We start from the raw sequence: 23,424 nt of genomic DNA on the forward strand, positions 1-23,424 counted from the left end.
ACAATATACCTAGAAATCTAGATTTATTTCATTGAAAATTTTCTTAAGTGAAAGCCGTATAAAGAATTAAATAGCACATGTAGCAAGGATTTAAATTGTTCTACTCTGCTGACTGTATATAACTTACTCGCAAGATTAATTATATATAAAACACAACTTTTGAACTATGTAATTGTATATTTTAAAATAGACTTTTCATTTTTAAAATTTCGTAAAAGACTCAAAGTATTGTCAAAATAAAATGGTGTAAACTTTTGCACATATTATTGTGTTCCTCTCTTATTCACAGTTTAAGTTCAAATGAAAATTTCTATAGAATGTGTTGTCTGTATTATTTTAAGGAGAAACAGCAATAACATGTTTTGGATATATAATAAACAGAGAGAGCTATATAAATGTGAAGATAATAATAACCCTTGGAACAAATACATAGAGCAGATTGAGCACCAGGGCCCTTGCTACACTTTGGGGGATTGGGGCCGGGGCCCTTAGAGGGGAGAATTTCACGTCGTTTTCGGCGAAAAGGGGAATTTTACAAGATCTTTTCACCAATCATTCAACACTTAATATTGCTCTATTTTAACGTAATTTACATAAATATACATTTACTCCAAGGTTTATAGCAAGATACCAGCTGGCAACATAGGTATAAAAGTTAAAAAAAATGTTTTGGAGGGGGGAATTTTTAGGTGAAATAGGGGAAAAAGTATACTATTTTAAGGTGGGAATGGGGCCGAATTTCGGCCCCAAAAACGGCCAAACGAGGGCCCTGAGCACATTTATCAACAGAGCCTGAGGTGTGATAAATTTATTTGCATTCCTTGCAGTACAAACCTTGCAGTATGAACACATTATTTACAGTTGATAGAACATCATATTTCGGCTAAATAATAACTCATTTTTGAAAAATAATGTCAAGAAAAATAAATAAAACTTTCTTGTGACTTTGACGAACTTACGAACATCGGGGCCCAATGTTATTTTCTTCAGAATCTGTGTTGCATACTTTATTTCTAAATAAAGAATATATATATGGGTGGGTGGGGAATGGGATTATTGATGCAAGTACCTGTGGTTCAGTCCTCATGTTCATTATAAAGAAATGTAAAGTAGTACTTCTTGGACATTTTCGGGATGTTGATTTTTATCTATAAAAAATATTACAGGATATGCATTTTAATAAATACGCATTATATTTAAACCTACCCAAAACTTTTTAACACACCGAAAGTTATCAATGGTGACACCTCTGCATCATCTTCAAAAACTCATTATTATTTTGAATTTCGTATCACATAATATGGGCATGATGTCAACAATGGTGTTCTGGGGATAATATTTTCTAATTGAAATTGTTTCTGCTCCGTTTTTAGTTAATTTGATTTTGAAATCAACAAAATGCTACATTTGTCTCGTTGATGTTAATGTCCGCCATTTCGGAAATGCAATATGAAAATCATTTGTTAAATACTCACCGATTGGCTAATAGCGTGTGGTATTGGCTGCAATAGCCAATGAAAACGTTGACGCTTTACAAGTCGAATCGGCACAACGAAACAACCCGTATTATAAACACACTTTGAACAACACTTTCGGCAATCTGCGCAATTTTTGTTTCTAGTTTTGGATAAAATACTAGGTCGGCGGGTGAAATGTAAATAAAAAAAACGAAAGTGACTTTTATTTTTATTTGTATTTGTCGAAAAATAGGGTCGGTCGCTCCCGTAAAACAGATAATAAAAAAATTCTGGCCTAATGCTTTCACATTTGATAAAAGGTTTATTTTATTCCGTGCAAATTTAATTGATAAGGATAGTTTAATACTCTTCGTCCTGTTTTTAACGCATGCCATTACCAAAAATGTTATCTTTGGTTGAACTATTATATGCAAGATGGTGGTATGATATAATTCATTTTTACACCTCAATTTGTTTATAATAATTTAATATGGCTTAATGTAGTATACTTGATATTATTCATATTGTACTACAGCTCTGGTGAGAAAAAAAGAGAGTAACACAAACAAATTGGTCTGACTATTCTAGTTAAATCTGCTGCAATTCAACAAGAGGACACACATTTTTAGAGTATCTTTTATTGGCTTTAAACCATATTTGGACGCCTTATGATCATAAATAGAAGCCCTTTGTTCCATCATTAGTCAGAGCAATAATAAAGACGTCATCATTATTTGGCACTTTCGGAGGTATTAATTAGCGAAATAAGCTTGCTCGTCACGTGAGAAAGACCGGTATGGATTCAGAAGTCGCACAGAAAGAACATAATTCTGTATTTGATTTAGGCAGCTTAACCTTCGCGCAAGAGTGACTTGTTCCGAGCATAGTTTTGGTCTTTGTCGTCATGAGCACCATCTTTATGATCGGTTTAAATTAATATTTTATTGTTGGTTTTTCGCCTCCTGGACGCAGGAGCGTTTAACATACATAAATTGCGTAGCAACCGTTAGGATATAATAGGTTTAACAAAACATACACTATATTTAACTTTCTTTTTGTTGAAAGGTTCGTGAACTGATTGATAAGATGTATTGTCTCACATTTGTTTACGGAATCATACAGATACAAAAAGAGCAAAATATCTACGAAAAAATTGATTTGCGAATAGAAGAAAATAAAATGTTTAACAAATGAGTGAATATATTGGTTGCTAAACAATCTTAAAGGGATATTTTCACGTTTTGGTAAATTGACAAAATTGAAAAAGTTGTTTCAGAATCGAAAATTTTCGTTTTAGTTATGATATTTGTGAGGAAACAGTAATACTGAACATTTACCATGGTCTAATATAGCCATTATATGCATCTTTTGACGATTAAAAAACCTGAAAATTATAAAGCGTTGCAACGCGAAACGATTGAATAATTTGGAGAGTTCTGTTGTTGTCGTTTAATTTTGTGAAACTACGAAGATTGCTTATATAAAGTATAAAATACGTCGTCTATACATACTGGGCAGGATGGCCGAGCGGTCTAGTTGGTTTTTACTCCAGGACTCTGGGGGTCACTGTTCGAGCCCTGCTGCGGGATACCTTTTTTTTCCTTTTTTTAAATTTTATATTTTATTTTTTACTGGAGCTTTTTAGATCCAATGTTTACATTTATCAATATAAAACATTTAATGACAAACTTCAAAACATGCCAAAATCTGTGAAAAGGCCCCTGTATGGCGTATTCAAAGGTATAAAATGTTCATGTCCAGAACAAAATTAATGTTTTATGTGACGTAGGATTAAGGAATAATACCAATATCATTAAATCGCATCAATCGCATTTTTTTTACAGAAACAATGTACACTTACACTCAATAGCGACATGTGGTTTGCAGAAAATATATCTTAGGATTTGTCCCAGCAATTTTAGCGAAAAATAAGAAAAAAACACGTTTTACATTCACTTAATTTGTGTTGTCTTGAAAACGGGGTTTCTTAATGCTGTACACACACAGGATGTGTATACTCGGAATTATTGATTTCTCAAATACATAATTATGTGAACGAATATACATATTACCACATTAATTAAAACATTTTGTCAGTTGAAAAGTTCAAATGCGTAATCAACAAGTGTGGGGGTATCAGCCCATCCTTCAGGAATGTGATATGAGCTTGAGATTTTCTATAATCAATTAGATGCGGAGGGATGCTAACTGATGGTATACAAACTATCGGATGCATTTTGTTAGGATCTAAGAAAACACTTATTTAAACGTGACCATGTCAAAAGGGCGTTTGTTTTGCAGAGTATATCTTCATATGAATACATGGTGGTGAAGGTGTGGAAACGATTGAGTATTGGTTAATATTTTACTGATCAAGATTTCAAGGAGTCACATTTTGAAATTATAAAAGGAAGATTCAGAAGCGGAGGCTGTCATTGGAATTTCGGTCATGTATAACGCATCGACATTATGAACCAGATAACTCATTTACTGGTATCATTTAAAAAATAGAGTATTAATTGTTTTTCTATTCTGAAATTAAGAAATAATTATTCAAGCATTTTTGGAAATAAGTATGAAAGTTATGCGCGGCAAATGACATTTTGTGAAGTGTCTATCTGTAAAGTATATATATATAATTCACTTAATACGACGAGGAATTAAAATCATCATTAAAAAAAGAATAAAGCAATATTCAGAAGCCATGCTATCAAAAAACGATCTTTGTGGATGGAATGTTTTCTCATGGAGACGGATTGTTTTGTGTCTAATTATACTGTGCCTTTATTTCGGGCACCCTTGCTCAGGTAAGAAAACTGCTTCACCAGAATCATGTAAGGTCATAATTAATAAGTATTTACATTATTGTATGTGTGTGTGTATGTGTGTTTTAATTTCATTGTCATGTATATTTATGATTGATATATACATATCATAAAGTCATTATGTACGTATAGCTATGCTTAATGTTGAAACTTGGTTAGGTTTTGAATTTTGTAAAATAAATACCAACTATTTTAACCATTGGCGTGTGATTGGACATTATATTTGAAACCCTTTAATCAATGTCTTGCTAAGTGTATATAACACTTCCAAATAGTTAATTGTTGCCGAAGATTGTAAAAAAAATGGCATAACAAAACGTTTCATAATGTTAAGCAGTTATTAATTATGATTGAGATGTTTGCCACGCATGTAAACAAATTGTAAGCATTACTGAAACACAACTGCATAAATATAAACAGATGGTCAACATAACCGTTAAACATACGCGTTACATATCGCCTTCGGATTTTATATTTTTACAATAAGGTTGCAGATTATGTTGAATTCGGGTTGAATTGCGCTGAATTTCTTTTGTTTCTGGAAATTGTATTGTTGTATATGAAACATTTTACAGATTTCATTTAAAGGGACCTTTTCACAGATTTTGGCATATTTTGAAGTTTGTCATTAAATGCTTTATATTGATGAATGTAAACATTGGATCTTAAAAGCTCCAGTAAAAAATCAAGAATAAAATTTAAAAAAGGAAAAAAAAGTAGCCGGTACAATGACTCGAACCAGTGACCCCCGGAGTCCTGGAGTTAGTCTGAAGTAAAAACGCATTAGCCCTCTCGGTTATTCCGCCGGGCATGCTCTAGTGTAAGTATTTTATACCTTATATACGCAATCTTCGTAGTTTCGTAAATTTAAACGACAACAGCAGAACTCTCCAAATTATTCAATCGTTTCGCGTTGCAACGCTTTATAATTTTTAGGTTTTCAAATCGTCAAAAGATACATATAATGGCTATATTGGACTATGGTAAATGTTCAGTAATACTGTTTCCTCACAAAAATCATAACTAAAACGAAAATTTGCGAATCTGAAACAACTTTTTTCAATTTTGTCAATTTACCAAACCGTGAAAAGATCCCTTTAACAATTAATAAAAAATATACTCTAACGTATTTTTGTAAGTTGCTTTTTGTCTGTTTTGCAAGATATTCATTGTCGATATTCATTAAATTACCGGAATTAGTTTATGAAAAATAATTTAAACAAAATCTATACGTTATTAACCCATTTCTGCCTAGCTTTTAGAAAAAAGGCCATGGCAAACAGCGTAGACACAGATGAGACGCCGCATGATGCGGAGTCTCATCAGGGTGTGCGCTCTTTGCTTAAAGGAATTTCTGTAAGAAATATTCTTAATATGGAAATAAATATACTAGACATCCCTAATTTTGGAAATAAATTGATCAAATTTAGAAAGATTGGAGAGTCCACTAGGCATAAATGGGTTAAACAATTGGTATCATGGTTACGTCATTATGTCCCCAAATGATTAACGTAACCATATATGAGTATTCGGAGTACTTTGTTCATGCGAAAAGAAAGTAAAAAAGCAGCATTACAAAATAGCGCGATTTATTAAAAACTAGCCCAATCTTAATCTCGAAGAGTTGAATGACTGATTAAAATAACTTGTTGGAAAAATGCAAATAATGGAGATGAGCAATATTTACAATTTTAATATTTTATGGCGAAGCGTTTTGTGACAATTTCTTGCAGTTTGTTGGTCACATTTATTTAATGACATCGCCTTTCCATAGAAATAAAACATAGAATGCGAGGCAATAAAAACATATTTGTAAAGAGATCGAAACCTTCTGGGAATATTTGTAAAGTTTTCGGTTAATTAAGACTGTGATTAAGACGTGAATTCTGACTTAAAAGCTTTATTTGCCTCAATCAGCATCATCTAAAGCAGACTTAGAAGCTAATATAAGCATCGTTCTGGAAAAACTGGACTAATTGCATGTGCGTAATCCTTTGCATGCTGGGAAATTTTTCGTCTGCTAAAATATCGTCTGCTGAATTTCTAAAATTAGCATTTTCTTCATTTTTTTCAAAGAATATTATCAGAATATCAAACAGTTTGGATCCTGATGAGACGCCACGTTGTGTGGCGTCTCATCTGGATCCAAACTGTTTGCAAAGGCCTTCAAAATTCGGTTCCCGCACTGAAAGGGGTAAAGTGTCGTCACAGATTAGCCTGTTCAGTTATGCATTTTAGGTCAAACACGGCGGATATTTTCTCAGTTTTAAAAAGCCACGGGTTAAACCCAGTACATCTGGCTTTACGCGATACATTTATAAAATGTAACAAACTCCCATAAAGCTCGTCGGTTAGAACTTAAGTATAATTAGCATGTCACAGAGTTAATTACAGTCGTGTGTCACGTTTTCATCTTATCCCCAGTTCACCTAGATAAATATTTCAACTGGTAAATTTTTTTTTCTCAAAAGATACGTTACGCATGTCTCAAAATTGTCGTGAGTTTGGCTTCTTTATTGTAGAGAAAGTATAATGTATGCACAAGTGTTTCTGCACTTTGCATTTTTGAACATTCCGCTGTTTTCTTTTATAATTAAAATTCAATTAAATTAAGTATAATGGCCAGTTGAGAATACTTTTGAAATACATTTACCATTTTGATGAAGTATTTTCGGCAAAAGGGGTCGACTAAAGAAATTTATAAGGAGTTAAAGGGAATTTATATATAGAAATAACTGGAAGATATAACTACACCATTTAATATAAAAGAATAAACCGTCTTTTGATATTTTAAAATGTTCATTTGCAATTCTACGAGTGTAGATCTTTACACATAACAGTTACACATTTATATTTTGTGAGTTATCATCGGCTCCGCTTTGTTAGCGGTTTGCATGCTTAAAGTTTACATAATGTTCAAACATGACCGAATCATTGGAGGCACTACCGCGCTTATCTATTACGAGTATGGGAATCTTCGTATGAATACCGCAGAATGTCGAGCAGTAACTAACAAGGAAATCGGTATGTGTGATCGGTGCGTCACTAAGCACTAAACACTGTCTATGCCAGTTTTACGTTAGTTTTGTTACAGGAAACATCATATTATAAATGATCCCAGTGACAATGTGTCTTTTAGAATGAGTATTTACCGTTACCATCATTATGTACACTTTCTAATGACGTCATTCACCGTGTTTTAGTTGACGTTTTCCCATGCGTTCTTTTTCAGAATAACAATTCCGTGTTTGATGCGATGTATAATAAATGTAATTGAAACACTATTTCCGATTCATAGTCGTTTCTTACAAGTTTCTGTACGGCATACGTTGTCTAAAAATCCCAGAACGATGCCTTCTTGCATGTAAATTATTTTCTTAATACTATTGAAATTTTATATAAAACGACAAGGTATGTTGAAACGAAGGTTAATGTTGTTTGTTGTCTTTGCGTGGGTAACGTAATTTTCTTGTATATAGGTATTGACACTTACTTTCAGTTTTCTTATCACTTTTCATGACCAGGAGTTTCCTCTTCTGAATATTTTGTTGAAGTTTTGTAATTCCTATATTTGAGATGGACTTCCAAACATGTACTAAATGGAGTACAATGAAATATCTGGTCGGTCTGGCTTAAAGTTGTAGTTGTATTTATTGCTATTAAGTTATTTGAGAATTGCAGAACGCACATTTTTTTAATTATTGAAGCTACGCCTCACAAGAACAACAGAACTAACATGAGAAAAAAAACGCATAAAACAACAGAATTCAAATAATAACTAAACATAAAAAAATCGCTTCAATGTAACGTTCGATTTAAAATTACTCGGCAATATGACAATCCCGATCTATGTCAATATTGTCCGTGCTCCGTTCTCAATTGGGTCGACCATGTTCATTTCTAAACAGTATTAGGCGTTTCGCAAACGGTGTGATCACAAACCCTCATACAATTAAATATGGAATCGTAGAAAAATATTATTTAACTGCGTTTGCTTTGAATTTCACGTGGGCGTTCTTCGTTGGACAAACGCGGGAAGCAAAGTAACGCAGGGAATACAATTTATAAAGGTCGTCAAGTAATTAGTACCACATTGTCCAGGGTTCATTTAACATGAACTTGAAATATCGGCATGAATGGGAATGAGAGAACAGAATATCTCCAATAACAGACTAGAAAATTTACATACCATTTGCAGGATGCTATTAAATTCTCATTGAGTTAGTTTGAATATTCTTGTTCCCTGTGATAATGCTTTGCCCACCAGCGTGTACAGAAATACGAATTACATATATCTATTTTGACTTACAATTTAAACAGAAAATAATCGCCAGTAGCTTAAACATGGGACATACATACATTTCAATTATTGCAAATTATTAACCTTACTTGTAGTGTAACTATATCTGAAACTTACATATGTACATTTTTTTTAATTTAAGTTCAGTTCGTAATCACTGACATTGGACCAGTTTATTATACAGTTAATCTAGATTATTCTATTGTATAAATATTATAAGTAAAATACAAATGGTTCATGCTCTGTTTTTATATATAAGAACCATATCGTTATCATTTACTTAGACGTTTGTCTTTTCATTTATTTTCGTCTTTTAATACGTTCAGCGTAGCTTTAGACAAGCCTGCGTATTCAGTCTGATCAGGAGTTAGCCTGTCCGCTGATGAGACAACAAACCATTACTTTAATTTATAGGGAACCTTCCATGGCCCGTGTATGTTTATAATGGTATACTAATTGCTATTATCAACTATATTACACAATAATGTTCACAATTAATCTTCATTGAGCTGTATTTCTTAATTTTCACTCAACATGTACAAAGCAACATAAAAATCATTTATTAAAACAATAAACAATCAGTAAAATAGTGTATGCGTTTATAAAACCAATGTAATTATATGTTATGGATAGAAAATAACACAAATAACGTTTAAGAAAAATTCTTATTTACATAAGAAGTACGTTAGAAGCTTGTATATTCTTAAGTGTATGTCATGAGAAGCAAAAGTTATTTTTCCCACAAAGCTAACCGCACTTAAAAGACTTCTATACAATACAAATAAATGTACCGGTATTTTAACTATAACACATACCGGTTATGCGGATTTTTATTTCTACGAGAATCTTTATTTAATTTGTGAGCTTTGTGTGAATCGGATATATATGATGGAGGTCCTAGATGGACACGGGATTGTTTTGTCTATGAACACAGATCGATGGCTGAAAAAAGCCAATCACAGTGATCGCAAGAAATTGAACCAGTTATCATTATGAGAAAGGAAATTGGACCCAATAAAGCATCTTTATGTTTGAGATAAGAATCTTGACAAACACTAGAAATACTGGACGAAATGGGACGATAACATATAAACTTGCGTGCTGGTGCGGGGGAGACCCATAGGACATTTAAATGAAATGTACAATAATTATTATTGATCATTGCAGAAAAAAAAAATTATTTGCCCTTAATTGAATTGTTTCAAGTAAGTTTGTTGACACTAATGCACGTTGTTCAAATGTTGTGACATATGTATTACATAACAAAGTTGCAATAATATTAGTGAACCCAATACGTGTGTTTCTACAGGTTAGTAGTTTTGGTGTCAAACTGCAGTTCGGTTACAAAATGCAAATTACTGTTTGATGAAATAAATATAATACATATCTAAAGAACGACACACATATACAGTTTAATTAATTGGATTCCATTACTGAATTCTCTGAGGCAATTGAATAATTTAATGACGGCACATATCTACAAACTTATTTGACTACTACGTGTATATATGTAAAGAAAATTCAAGAGGGCATTAAGTTGGGTTATTTAACGATTACTATATATTATCAAACATAACCGTGTACACTTTGAGAGGTACTGTGAAACTAAGAAACCTTAAAATATATCATTTCGAAAAAATGTGAACGACAAAGAAATGCAATTCGGTTCTCATGCTGATCTGAATATCAAAGTACATGAACACGATATGGATCTTATTTGCTTCAATCGCAAAACGGGTTAGTTCATAAATAGACTTGTAGTATCGTATTATAACAAACTTCTCTAAAAATATAAAACAATTGAAAACTCACGTCCTCGACACTGAGGTGTTTAAATGATTACAAGAAATGGGTTTGATTTATCTTTAAATGCTACACCAATAATAAGAAATATCCATTAAGTTCAGCCGCATAATAGGACTTCCATAATTAAGTATTCAATCATGAAATCAATTATTCGTGCTGCCTCAATCGCGGAAGCAAGCAAACGATATTGTTCGAAATGATCCGCGGCATTTGAGACACGCATTACTAGAAATTCAAATAATATCGCAATCATTGGTGTGAGCGAATTGTCGAAGATAAGAGAGATATGACAATCAAGAAATAACGAGAGATGCAGACCGAAATAACATAAAATAATTGTATATTGTGTTCGTTAGCTATAGTATTAACTACTATTACTACTACTACTACTACTACTACTACTACTACTACTACTACTACTACTACTACTACTACTACTACTACTACTACTATTACTACTACTTCTACTACTACTTCTACTACTACTACTACTACTACTACTACTACTACTACTACTACTACTACTACTACTACTACTACAACAACAACTACTACTACTACTACTACTACTACTACTACTACTACTACTACTACTACTACTACTACTACTACTACTACTACTACTACTACTTCTACAACTACCTCTACTACTACAACTACTTCTACTACTACTACTACTACTACGACTACTACTACTACTACTACTACTACTACTACTACTACTATTACTACTACTTTTACTACTACTACTACTACTACTACTACTACTACAACAACTACTTCTACTACTACAACTACTTCTTCTACTACTACTACTACTACTACTACTACTACTACTACTACTACTACTACTACTACTACTTCTATTACTACTACTACTACCACCACCACCACCACCACCACCACCACCACCACCACCACCACCACCACCACCACCACCACCACCACCACCACCACCACCACCACCACCACCACCACCACCACCACCACCACCACCACCACCACCACTACTACCACTACCACCACTACTACTACTACTACTACTACTACTACTACTACTACTGCTACTATTACTACTACTACTACTACTACAACAACAACAACAACTACTACTACTACTACTACTACTACTACTACTACTACTACTACTACTACTACTACTACTACTACTACTACTACTACTGCTACTACTACTATTGCTACTACTACTACTACTACTGCAGCTACTTTTGCTACTACTGCTACTGCTGCTACTCCTTCTCTTGCTGCTACTGCTGTTACTCCTGCTACTGCTGCTATTGCTACTACTGCTGATATTGCTGCTACTGCTGTTTCTGCTACTGCTGCTGCTGCTGCTACTGATGCTGCTGCTACTGCTTCTACTGCAGCTACTACTACTACTACTACAACAACTACTAATACTGTTACTACTGCTACTGCTGCTACTACTGCTGTAGCTGCTGCTACTACTGCTGTAGCTGCTGTAGCTGCTGCTGCTGCTACTGCTGCTGCTGCTACTGTTGCTGCTGCTGCTGCTGTTATTGCTCCTACTAGATGCCGCTTTTTTTTACTTAAGCTGAAAAAGTTACTATGACACCTTGCTTGCAGATGAAAAAATTACTTCCACACCGGTCGACACACGACATTCAAGCGACATTCTCTCTATATATCGCGCGAGCGTCGAGAGAGCGTCGAGAGAATGTCGTGCGTCGAGAGAATGTCGTGTGTCGACCTAGTGATTTTTAAGTCGACAGGCGACATTTTCGCGATATATCATATTGACTGTCTCATGATTGTCGCGCGTCGAGAGAATGTCGAGAGAATGTCGAGTGTCGCGCTTGAAGGTCGACACACGACATTCAAGCGACATTCAAGCGACATTCTCTCAACGCTCAATACGACGCGCGACAAATCAGTCGACAGTCAAGATTTTCTGCGATTTTTTTTTCTAAAACCCAGCGCGATATGCGACACTCAAATATTGATTGTCGACTGATTTTTCGCGCGTCGAGAGAGTGTCGAGAGAGCGCCGAGAGAATGTCGCTTAATGTCGTGTGTCGACCTCGAAGGTCGACACGCGACACTCAACTTGGCCCTATCCGGATTCCGTATGTTTTACTTATGTCAGATCAATATCTCATCAGACGAGAAGCATTTTGAAACTGTTAATCAATGCATTTCTTTGTAAACATAAACTATTTTCTTTTAATACTTTGTAATGCGTATTTAATATCTATCAAACATTTCAGCGAATAATGTTTCATAAACATGTTTTATTATTCTTCAACTTTTAAATATCACTCTTATTGAACGCTAATTCAACTCTCCTGTCTCCAGTCGAATCCCACATTTGAAGAATTTGTTTTCGATCAACTGGAATATTTTATGCACAAACATTAAAGCGATGTCATTAAGCCGTTCCTCTTTCATAGTAGAACGTGTCCACGTTTTAAGCCTTCGTAATGCAATAAAACTCCGCTCACATGTACAAGAACCAATAAAAAAATAGTATTTCTTAAGTTAACATCAAATCAGCTTCCGCAAACTTGCTGTTGTAGTTCAGACAAGTTCACCGTGAAAAAATTCGTTGACGATTTGTTTTTCCATTTAGAGCTTGAAAGCACAATAGGGCTCTTTAAAGAAATATTTAAATGCATTAAATCAAAAGCGTTTTCAATCATAAACACATATAAAAAGGATCATTGATGGAATTTACTTTAACACGGACCTACTGGGATTCGAACCAACAATATAATAGTGAGCAATGGATCCAGAGTCTGACGCCTTACCGATTGCGTCACAGGAGCATATTGCTGATCATGAGGAGTACAAATATTTAACTTAAATCAGTAAAGTTTTTGGCCATTTTTTCAATTTTCTTGTGTAACATTTTGTTTTAGCACTGCGTCATCATTTTCTGTCAGTTGACAGTTCTATCATCAACGTTCTATCATCAACTTCATTGACTATTAAAAAGAAAAGACTTCTTTATATCAAAAAGTTTAATACGCGGCGTATCATTATTTAAAAATTCTAATGTAAACAAAGATTCGTCCCACCTGAAACGGTCCCGGATTAAACTCGACGCCGGCCATAAAGAGGAGAATTCCAATAAAGGCGAAAACGCCAACCACTCGAAGTGTGTCTAGGTCCAAAATAGACCCAGACCTGGCCGTAAAACACCCGATCCTCGCTCGGTACGTTCCGATGTCCACAATGATTGTAACATCGAAGTGTACAGTGCGACGATTTGTTTAATATACGGATTTTCCTAATCATTTTGCTGAGCCATTTGGCATCAATTGAAGTTATTAAAATGAAATAATTATTGGCCTCAACATGAACCAATTGTACTCCATGATAATATTTGTTTGTGAATATCATAGTGCCGTAAATTCATTAAATTGCCTCAATTTCTTATATAGATTTTATTCTTTGACATAAATTGTCCTTTTTTTCCTTGTAATCTCAACATTGCTCTGCGAATTTTAGCAGAGGCAGCTGCCTCGGTGTGCCTCAGCGTGGCTACGGCGCTGTAATATATTATTTAAAACTTAGTTTTGCTGTATTGTTGTAGACAAATATTTACTGCGTCCGTAGGGTGTTATCAAGGACTCTCTAGTAAGTAGCAGGCGTATTTGTTTATAAGAGTTTTCTGACTTTACTCGAAATATTGCTTATGCTAGGATTGAAATCGAACTTCCGGATAAGAGAAAGATAACCTTGAGGCAAGGGGAGATAATCTCCCCGATCTTGTTTTCTCTTTTCGTAGAAGATCTAGAGATGTATTTGCAAAATAGAAATAGCAAAGGTATAGTTATACAGGATATGTGTTTAATTCTTTTGTTATTCTCAGATGACATGGTTGTTATTGGTGAAACCCCAGAAGATTAACAATTGTCAATAGATCATTTGCATAATTACTGTGAAACATGGGGGGGGGGGTTAGAAGTGAACACTGCGAAGACAAAAGTTGTAGTATTTCGCAAACGAGGTGGTTTAAAACGTACTTAAAAATTGATATATGCTGATGAATACTTGGATGTTGTAAATGACTTTAACTATTTAGGTGTTATATGAACTTCACTGGTAATTTTAATCTTAATTTTCAGACGGTATAAGGGAAAGGTTTAAAAGCATTGAATAATTTATCGTCAAATCTGAAAAAATACGAATGTAAACCAAGAGTAGCACTGCAGTTATTTTGTTTCTCCTATTATTACGTATGGGTGTGAAATATGGGGGTTTACCAAATATCACAGTTAGAAAGGCTGCATCTGAAATTTTGCAAAGCTACGCTTGGTGTTAGACAATCTACTACTTTAAGTTGATACAACTGTTTAACACTTAATTATACAGGAAACTTTAATCTCAATACTAACACTCTGCGTGGTAAGGATCTAAAGGCACTTAATATATTGCTATCAAACTTGAAAAACTATAGTTGTACACCTAAGGTAGCTTTACAGTTGTTTGATGCGTTTGTTTCTTCAATTATTACATACTCGTGCGAAATATGTTTTTTTTCAAAGTGTAGCGAGTTGGAAACATTGCACCTTAAATTCTGCAAAGCTGTTCTTGGTGTAAGGAAATCAACTTCAAATGTAGGCGTTTACGGCGAACTTGGTAGACACCCGTTATATATTAACAGATATGTACGCATAGTAAAATATTGGTTTAAAATAACTAAAAGCGAAAACATTATATTACGATCCATACTAGAAGAAGGTTTGGCTGACTTAAATGATAATAAATGTAACTGGTTCGGAAAGGTCAGGGACTTACTGTGTAAATACGGATTTAATTATGTGTGGTCTAATAACTCACAAATAAATGAGGCAACTTTTTTGTCTTTGTTTAAACAAAGAGTTATCGACGAATACATACAAGAGTGGAAACGAGATATTGATGATAATAGGGTACTCATTGTATATAAAGCATTAAAAACAACCTTTTCTTTTGAATCATATCTCGAGACGATTTTGTCAAGAAATCTAAGAATGGCGATAACGAAATTACGCATCTGTTCACATAACCTTAGAATTCAGACGGGTAGATATGATAGAATGGAAAGAAATATGCGAATCTGCCAATTATGTAACAGCAACGAAGTGGAAGACGAATTCCACTTTCTGTTGAAATGCTCCAAATTTGTCCAAATCAGAGAAAAATACGTTAAAACTTATTATAGAGTAAGACCTAGCATGTTCAAACTCACACAGTTATTAACCACACAAAGTAAAAGCGAAATGTTCAAGTTAGGCAAGTTCATATCAGAGGCACTAACTATTCGCCAAGTTTATACTCATAGTAATGTATAATTGTGTTATATGTATAACTGTAGTGTTATATGTATAATTGTAGACTGAATTCATTATGATACATTATGCTATAAAGCGATAGGCTGCATTTAACCATGCTGTGTAACTAGTGTATGCTGATGTAGTTGTTGCATTAACATAAAGTATAAATTAAATTCGGTATTCTGTGTACTACTAACATTTAACTGTGATTCAAATTGTATTATGTTTTGTTCTTTAAAAGGATACTGATTTATTTTATTGGTCATGTTGTGTAACTATTGTATGCTGATGGAGTTGTTGCATTAACATCAAGTATAAATACAATTCGGTATTTTTCGTACTACTAACATTTTACTGTGATTCAAATTGTATTATTTTTGTTCTTTAAAAAGATATTGATTTATTTTATTGATCATGTTGTGTAACTATTGTGTGCTGATGGAGTTGTTGCATTAACATCAAGTATAAATACAATTCGGTACTCTGTGTACTACTAACATTTTACTGTGATTCAAAATGTATTATTGTTTGTTCTTTAAAAAGATATTGATTTATTTTATTGATCATGTTGTGTAACTATTGTATGCTGATGGAGTTGTTGCATTAACATTTAGTATAAATAAAATTCGGTATTCTGTGTACTACTAACATTTTACTGTGATCCAAATTGTATTATTTTTTGTTCTTTACATAGATATTGATTTATTTTATTGAGACAACGACATATTAAAGCAGTTACATATATAGCTAGATACACTGTTATCAGTTTGTCTAAAATAGCTGTTAAGTTCATCCATTACCAAATTATGATATTTCTGTAAGAAAAAACAACGACTTACTATATTCATGTATTTTGTATTATCATTTTGTTTAACACTAGAAACTGTAAAGTTTATGTGTAATACAAGTATGTTCTGTTCTGTTCTTTAATACAAACAACAAATCTGAATTGTTTATGTTAAGTAAATATATATCTGAAGCTTTTAAAATTCGCAACGTAGCATTGATGGATTTATAATACTAGTCATTTTATACAAGACAACAGACAAGTCATTGATAGAATACATTATACTAATGTATTTATTTGATTATAAGATATTTTGATATAAGATTAGAATATTAGATTAGATTCAATTATATTATATTTTGATATAAGATTAGATTATTATAAGAATAAGATAATAATTTCATTATAATATAGTGTGTTCCAATAATGCATATGTATTACCATATGAAATTAATCATAGTACCAAATAAGCATGAATATAGATTGTATATAAGTTCATCCTGTTAAACAGATGTGATTACTAATGACCCATACTTCTATAATCATGTTGTATTAATTATTATATGTATGCATATTAAATAACACAAAAAAACTGTAAAATTTACGTGAATAAAATATGTTCTGTTCTGTTCTGATAACCGGAAAGAATTTTCCCATACGGTCACTGCGTATTAAGTCGTTAGCGGTACATAATTAGATGTGTTTGATCCCAAAAATAGTCACTACGTACGGATGACCACACCTTTGTTAATGACTGGAAGTGTCGAGTTGCAAACAACTGATTTATTCGTTCGGTAATTTCCTACCTAGATCTGATGATATACCAGTTATTTGTGGATTAATTATTGACTCTTGTACCAAAAACACAGTGGTTGGAAAAAAGTTATGTTTCATATTTCGATACAATGTCCGAAAATTGCTTGTTCCTCGTTAATCATATTGTGAGATATTATTTACTGGCATTAACAATGCATAAAATGGGATTTGTTTCAGTTGTTGGCTCAGTTCTTTTAATAATTTCGTTGAAAACGTTTGTTTGTTAAGTGATTCAAGATAGAAAATAACAACACTGAATGATATGACTGTTGCATGCTGTCCGAGCTAACTTGCCATTTAAACGAATCTACAAAAGATGCAGTCAGTTACAATTGTTCCTCTGAAATATGTTTTGGTACATATCAGTGTTTCCGTTGTGACTTTGTTGGTGACCTCGGCAAGGATTTTACCCGTATTGGATGTTAACACTGGAGAAATGTTTGCATTCCCCGATGACTTTCTGAGTATAGTGTTGGAACAACAATGGAATAATAATCGAGACAATGCTGATCTATTCTTCTCCGCAGCAAATCTCGACAATGAAGGTTTTTAAAGAACAATGTGCACTTATTTAGTTAATATTTATACTTGAAACTATACTAAAATTATACTATAATATTTTATAAGGAAAAGGTCGTTAATCCTTATATCTTTTAGCTTCAGCTTTAAACGCTTTTTGGTGAAATGTAGTAAGAATGTCTGTTTTCACGTCCGACTAACCGTTCATAAGCATATACGTTTGCATTGGTGAAGCGAAGGTATTTTGAACGTAAGTTTTTTCGGAAAAACTTCATAAAAGCTCCATTATTTCGCAGGTTTTCAGTCAATTTATTCAGTATGAGTCGGTTATTTTTTTTTTCGGAACAGACGTAACCAACTTGTTATAAAATACAAATTATCTTAACTAAATTTTGAAACATTGCCTCCACAAATGATACAATTTCTGTATATGAGCAAAGTCGAACGGTTTTCTAAGTTTATTTTATTTGATATAGTGCTGAATGCACATTTTTTTCTCGTAAATAAATCAACGGAAATGTATGCATGCTCTGGTAATTACCAATCTGGCTCAGCCTGTACAGTCTGTAGCGGAGAAACCTAATAACGGCTGAAATTATAGTTGAAAATTGCCATCAGAGTACTGAGTTCAATCCAATGGATGTCGCTAATGGGGAAAGGCATTGTATAGACGGTGTTTTAATGCTTTCGCAACGACAAACGATGCTGTTGTCAAAGGTCTCACACTATTTTACCATTTATGGAAATACAATCATGTTTTGGACCATTGATATTTAGGCCAATTTAGTCATTAATAAAAACGGTACTAGGTCCTTTGGATAATATGATACTCGATTGTTCTCATCAATTTGATATATTAGCGTTAGTTGGCATACTACTAAACTATGTACTTTCTTAATAGCTCAGGTTATTACATTATCTTTATTATTATTACTTCCTTATAACATAAGTGATCACATCAGTTAAATTTGATAAACTACATGAGTACTTTTATGCTATAGCAATTTTTTTATGCATATCTCATTTCTGTGAAATGACTTTTTACTCTTCCGTTTAGTTTTCTAATCTGACTTTCACATGTTAATGTTTTGGGCATTTCAAATAACGAATATAAGATGAATATAACATTCAATACATCGCACTATTATCAAAAGTACGCCATCAGTATGAAAAGACAATCAGCGAGCATTGTTGCTTGCAAAGTCTACGATTATTTAAATACATGTTTTTACCTCATTAGGCGAACGGACCTTATATAACGACAACATTGAACTGATATGGATGGAAGTAATATTAATAATATGTGTTAATAATAATAAACTGCTGCTTGCTGATAAAGATTATCCTCCTCTTCCTCCTCCTCCTCCTGCTCCTCCTCCTTCTCCACCTCCTCTTACTGCTCCTCTTCCTGCTAAACATCATCATCACCATCAAAATCATTATCATCATCATCATCATCATCATCATCATCATCATCATCATCATCATCATCATCATCATCATCATCATCATCATCATCATCATCATCATCATCATCATCATCATCATCATCATCATCATCATCATCATCATCATTATCATCATCAACAACATTATCATCATCATCATCATCATCATCATCTTCTTCTTCTTCTTCTTCCACTTCTTCTTCTTCCACTTCTTCTTCTTTCTCTTTTTCTTCTTCGGCGTTTGCGTGTCTATGTAGTATGAATTAATATGTGAACTAACATATTAACGTTTTTTTGTTGATTTTCAGGGTATATAATTAACGAAAACGGTCACTTGGTTCCGTTTAAGCTGTTTAAAAAAGGGGTGAGTATCGTTTATATATCCATTTAAATCACTTAATTTGTATTTACACTCCTTCTAGTTTGACTTCTTGGTCTGGACAAAAAAATAACAAAAGTTGATATATGTAGTACATTTATGAACACAATATATTTATATAAAAATGATTTGTATACTACAACATATGGATGTTTTTTTTACCCAAGGTGACCTATGCAAACTACATTTAGCGAAACCAAATCAATTTTCACAGTATAACTGCAGTTCGCTTTTTATTTAGTACCGACGTGTGTCTCCCATGGGAAATGTTCCCGCGATCATCGATTGGTTGAATTGGGATGTCAGTACAAACAATAAACACAATATTTAGACACTTGATGGCGATGCAAGGAATAGTTTTCTTATAATTGTTATTTTATTGTGCCACACATACTTAAGACCCATACTTAATCAAAGATAATATCGTTTAACTTCCAGAAGGGGTTTGTTTAATGCGACTTTATAACTAGTATATCCAGCAGCTTTTCAAATGTAATGTGTATAACTTATCCCAGTACAAACAGTTGTCAAATACTAAAAAAACCTAAACGATACTCGGTTGACTTCTGAAAACACAATTAAATGATCGTTCATTAACTCATTTATGCCGAGTGGACTCTCCCATCCTCTAAATTGGATCAATTTATTTCCAAAATTAGGGATGTCTAGTATATTTATTTCTATATTTAGAATATTTATTACAGAAATTTCTTTAAGCAAACAGCGAAGACCCTGATGAGACGCCGCATCATGCGGCGTCTAATCTGGGTCTACGCTGTTTGCCAAGGCCTTTTTTCTAGACGCTAAGCATAAATGGGTGAATTGGATAGCAGAGTTAATTTTCTTAAAATACGACACAGCATTTGGTATCATAGGTTTTCTGTTCGTTGCTAATCTTATTATCCCAACATATTACTGAAACAGTAAAGGTCATTTAATACTAGTCATTGTTTAAAATATTTAGTATTAAATCCACATTCAAAGTATCACGTTTTAATATTATATATCCATCACTGTTTGTGAAGACTTATAATTATAAATTGCATCAAAAGCACAGGAAAATAGCTAATTGTCCCTAAACTGTTTACTGAACGTTTAAATGACTCTCACAATGATGATCACGCACAAACACACCATTTTACTTCGATAGTGTGTGTTCGTGTTTTAGGCGATAGGGAATGGTTTTCATTTTTCTCGAGTATTTGAAACTTTAAACATCAAACTGCGAGTTTTTTTTATATAAAATTCATCTCATGAAGATGTGAGTTTTCCCATGAAAAGATCCGAATAAGTAAAAACAAAACACAACATATCGAGCTGTTTTATTGGTACCATAGCAAACTGCACGTAAGTAATCTAAGCAGCCGAAACTTGGTAGTGAACAAAATAAAAGCTGTGACGGGAAATTCATTTAAGCGTTTGTGTATATGTATTTTTATATTCTCATAGACATATGTTTTAACTAAAAATGAACAGGTCCTATGAAAAAAAACTTCTTTGTCCCATGAACACTGTCAATATGAATATGAAATTCTTGCATTCATATAACACGTCAAACAAAACGATAATTTAAATATTAACTTTTGTTTCAATCAAAAAATCGAACGACGTTTTGTATTCTATCATATTGTCAGAAATATGATCTTATGTCTAAAATGTGTACATTGATATTACCCGCACTGATGTTTACTCGGGAATCTGTTATTCAGAATCATATCCACATTAAAGTTTTTGCATTCAATCACTTAACAAATAAGCACTCACATTTTTAGATTTCAGACTATTAATCAAATTTATTACGATTAATAGTTTGCGTCCTCCTTTATTAAATAATAAATACAATACTCTTAACCAGAAGTATATTTATATTCACCATTGTAGGCTAGAATCTTTATTGTAAGCTTTATTGCTGAATAAATGTTGTTGTTGTTTTTGTTGTTCAAACCATTACAACATCAAATATTTTACTATTGCATACCTAGATCACATTTAAAAGTGATTTCAGTGTTATGAATGGTGAGAAATCTTGAGATGCATTGTATTCATCGACCGAAAGTTGACTTACGAATATTTGCATGTATAGGTATATGCATGCACAATATATTTACATCCCTTGATTCAATATGAATTCAATATGTTTTAATTAATTTGGTTTTGCTCTTATGCTTCAGAACCATGTAAGTACCATCCATTACGTGTATATTCAATGTGTTTATTTTTCACTGCGGAGTTTGTCTGTAACATGTTTTGCTTAATTCGTGCACAGATTGTATTATGTTCCTTAATTCGTGCACAGATTGTATTATGTTCCTTAATTCGTGCACAGATTTTATTATGTTCATTTGTTGTATTGTTACTCTTACTATGTTTTTTAAATCTCACTTTGGGGCTTAGTTTGTTGAAATGTAGTATTTTATCGTTGAGTATGTTTCGTAATCTTACTACCTACCTTTTTTCCGTTGAAATGTAATATTTTGACATCGAATATGTTTTCTTTATCTATGTTGGAACCGTTGATTTTTGACATGATTTTTTAAAAATAGATATACTCATGAAAGGATATAATCTTTGATATGCCCAAACCATATTTCAACTTAATTATTGCCTGATTGATGTTTCTGTTTTTAGATGAATTTTTTTATTGCTATTATTTAATTACGTTAATGCTTTATGAGAAAACAATGTGCATGACGTGGTTATTCATTTCTATAAAAAGTATATATATTTGTTTGTACGCTTTTTTACTATGAAAATGTGAAAAATAAATATAACCATTTTTATGGACGCGGTAAAAACCTGCAATAAATCCTTAATTAAAGAAACAACATGCACACACATTTTATAATTCGATTTCAATTTAATATCATATTAAAATTTATTACATTTTTGAAGCTGTTTTATAATATATTTTTGTCCTCTATTATCGCTACAGGGTCATAGGGTATGTATTATACATGAGACACAGTTGTATAACGTTTACAAATAATAATAATAATAATAATAATAATAATAATAATAATAATAATAATAATAATAATAATAATAATAATAATAATAATAATAATAATGTTCTAGTATATGAGTAAATAATATCTCTATGTATACGCTTTAAAGTTTTAAAATACTTGAAATTAATAACAGTTTGATTTACCTAATGCATCAGACGGTAGGTGATAATTGTTGTTTTATTTTTCCTTATAATTTCTGTAGTTAACAGTGTACACCACAATGTTTAATACCACACGTGTGTGTTCAAAATTGTTTAATATTTTTTTATGTTTAATGTTGTGTTTCATATTGTATCATGTATAATATATGCATATTTCCATTTTTTCTTATATTTTTAATGAATTCATCTAGAGCATTGAAAGCAAATCACTTTGTTTCCAAGGCTCCTGATCATTAACCCATTTATGCCTAGTGGACTCTCCCATCCTTTTAAATTGGATCAATTTATTTCCAAAATTAGGAATGTCTAGTATATTTATTTCTATATTTAGAATATTTCTTACAGAAAAATTCCTGTGAGCAAACAGCGCAGATCCTGATGAGACGCCGCATCATGCGGCGTCTCATCTGCGTCTACGCTGTTTGCCAAGGCCTTTTTTTCTAGACGCTAGGCATAAATGGGTTAAACTCTATGCACGTTATATTTTATATTTTGATCGACACTCGAGTGTTTTATTATGACAATATACAAACTGGTAAATTATGAAGATGTTCATAAACATTTTAAAGTGATATATGCATGATCGTGTATTCATTCAGGTACGTAGAAACTGGT

At 32.7% G+C, this 23,424-nt stretch overlaps 1 protein-coding gene across 1 annotated transcript in view; it reads left to right on the forward strand.

Annotated features, from left to right (window-relative positions):
- The window catches only part of LOC127845535 (uncharacterized), a 46,226-nt gene that overhangs the window by 16,713 nt on the left and 6,089 nt on the right, over window positions 1-23,424 (forward strand). The window contains exon 2 of the mRNA XM_052376546.1: window positions 19,570-19,625. The gene's annotated coding sequence lies outside the window, so the exon portion shown is untranslated. The remainder of the gene's footprint in view (window positions 1-19,569; window positions 19,626-23,424) is intronic.

The sequence above is a fragment of the Dreissena polymorpha genome, chromosome 1 (genome assembly GCF_020536995.1).
Source record: "Dreissena polymorpha isolate Duluth1 chromosome 1, UMN_Dpol_1.0, whole genome shotgun sequence".
In the NCBI taxonomy this organism is placed as follows: domain Eukaryota; kingdom Metazoa; phylum Mollusca; class Bivalvia; order Myida; family Dreissenidae; genus Dreissena; species Dreissena polymorpha.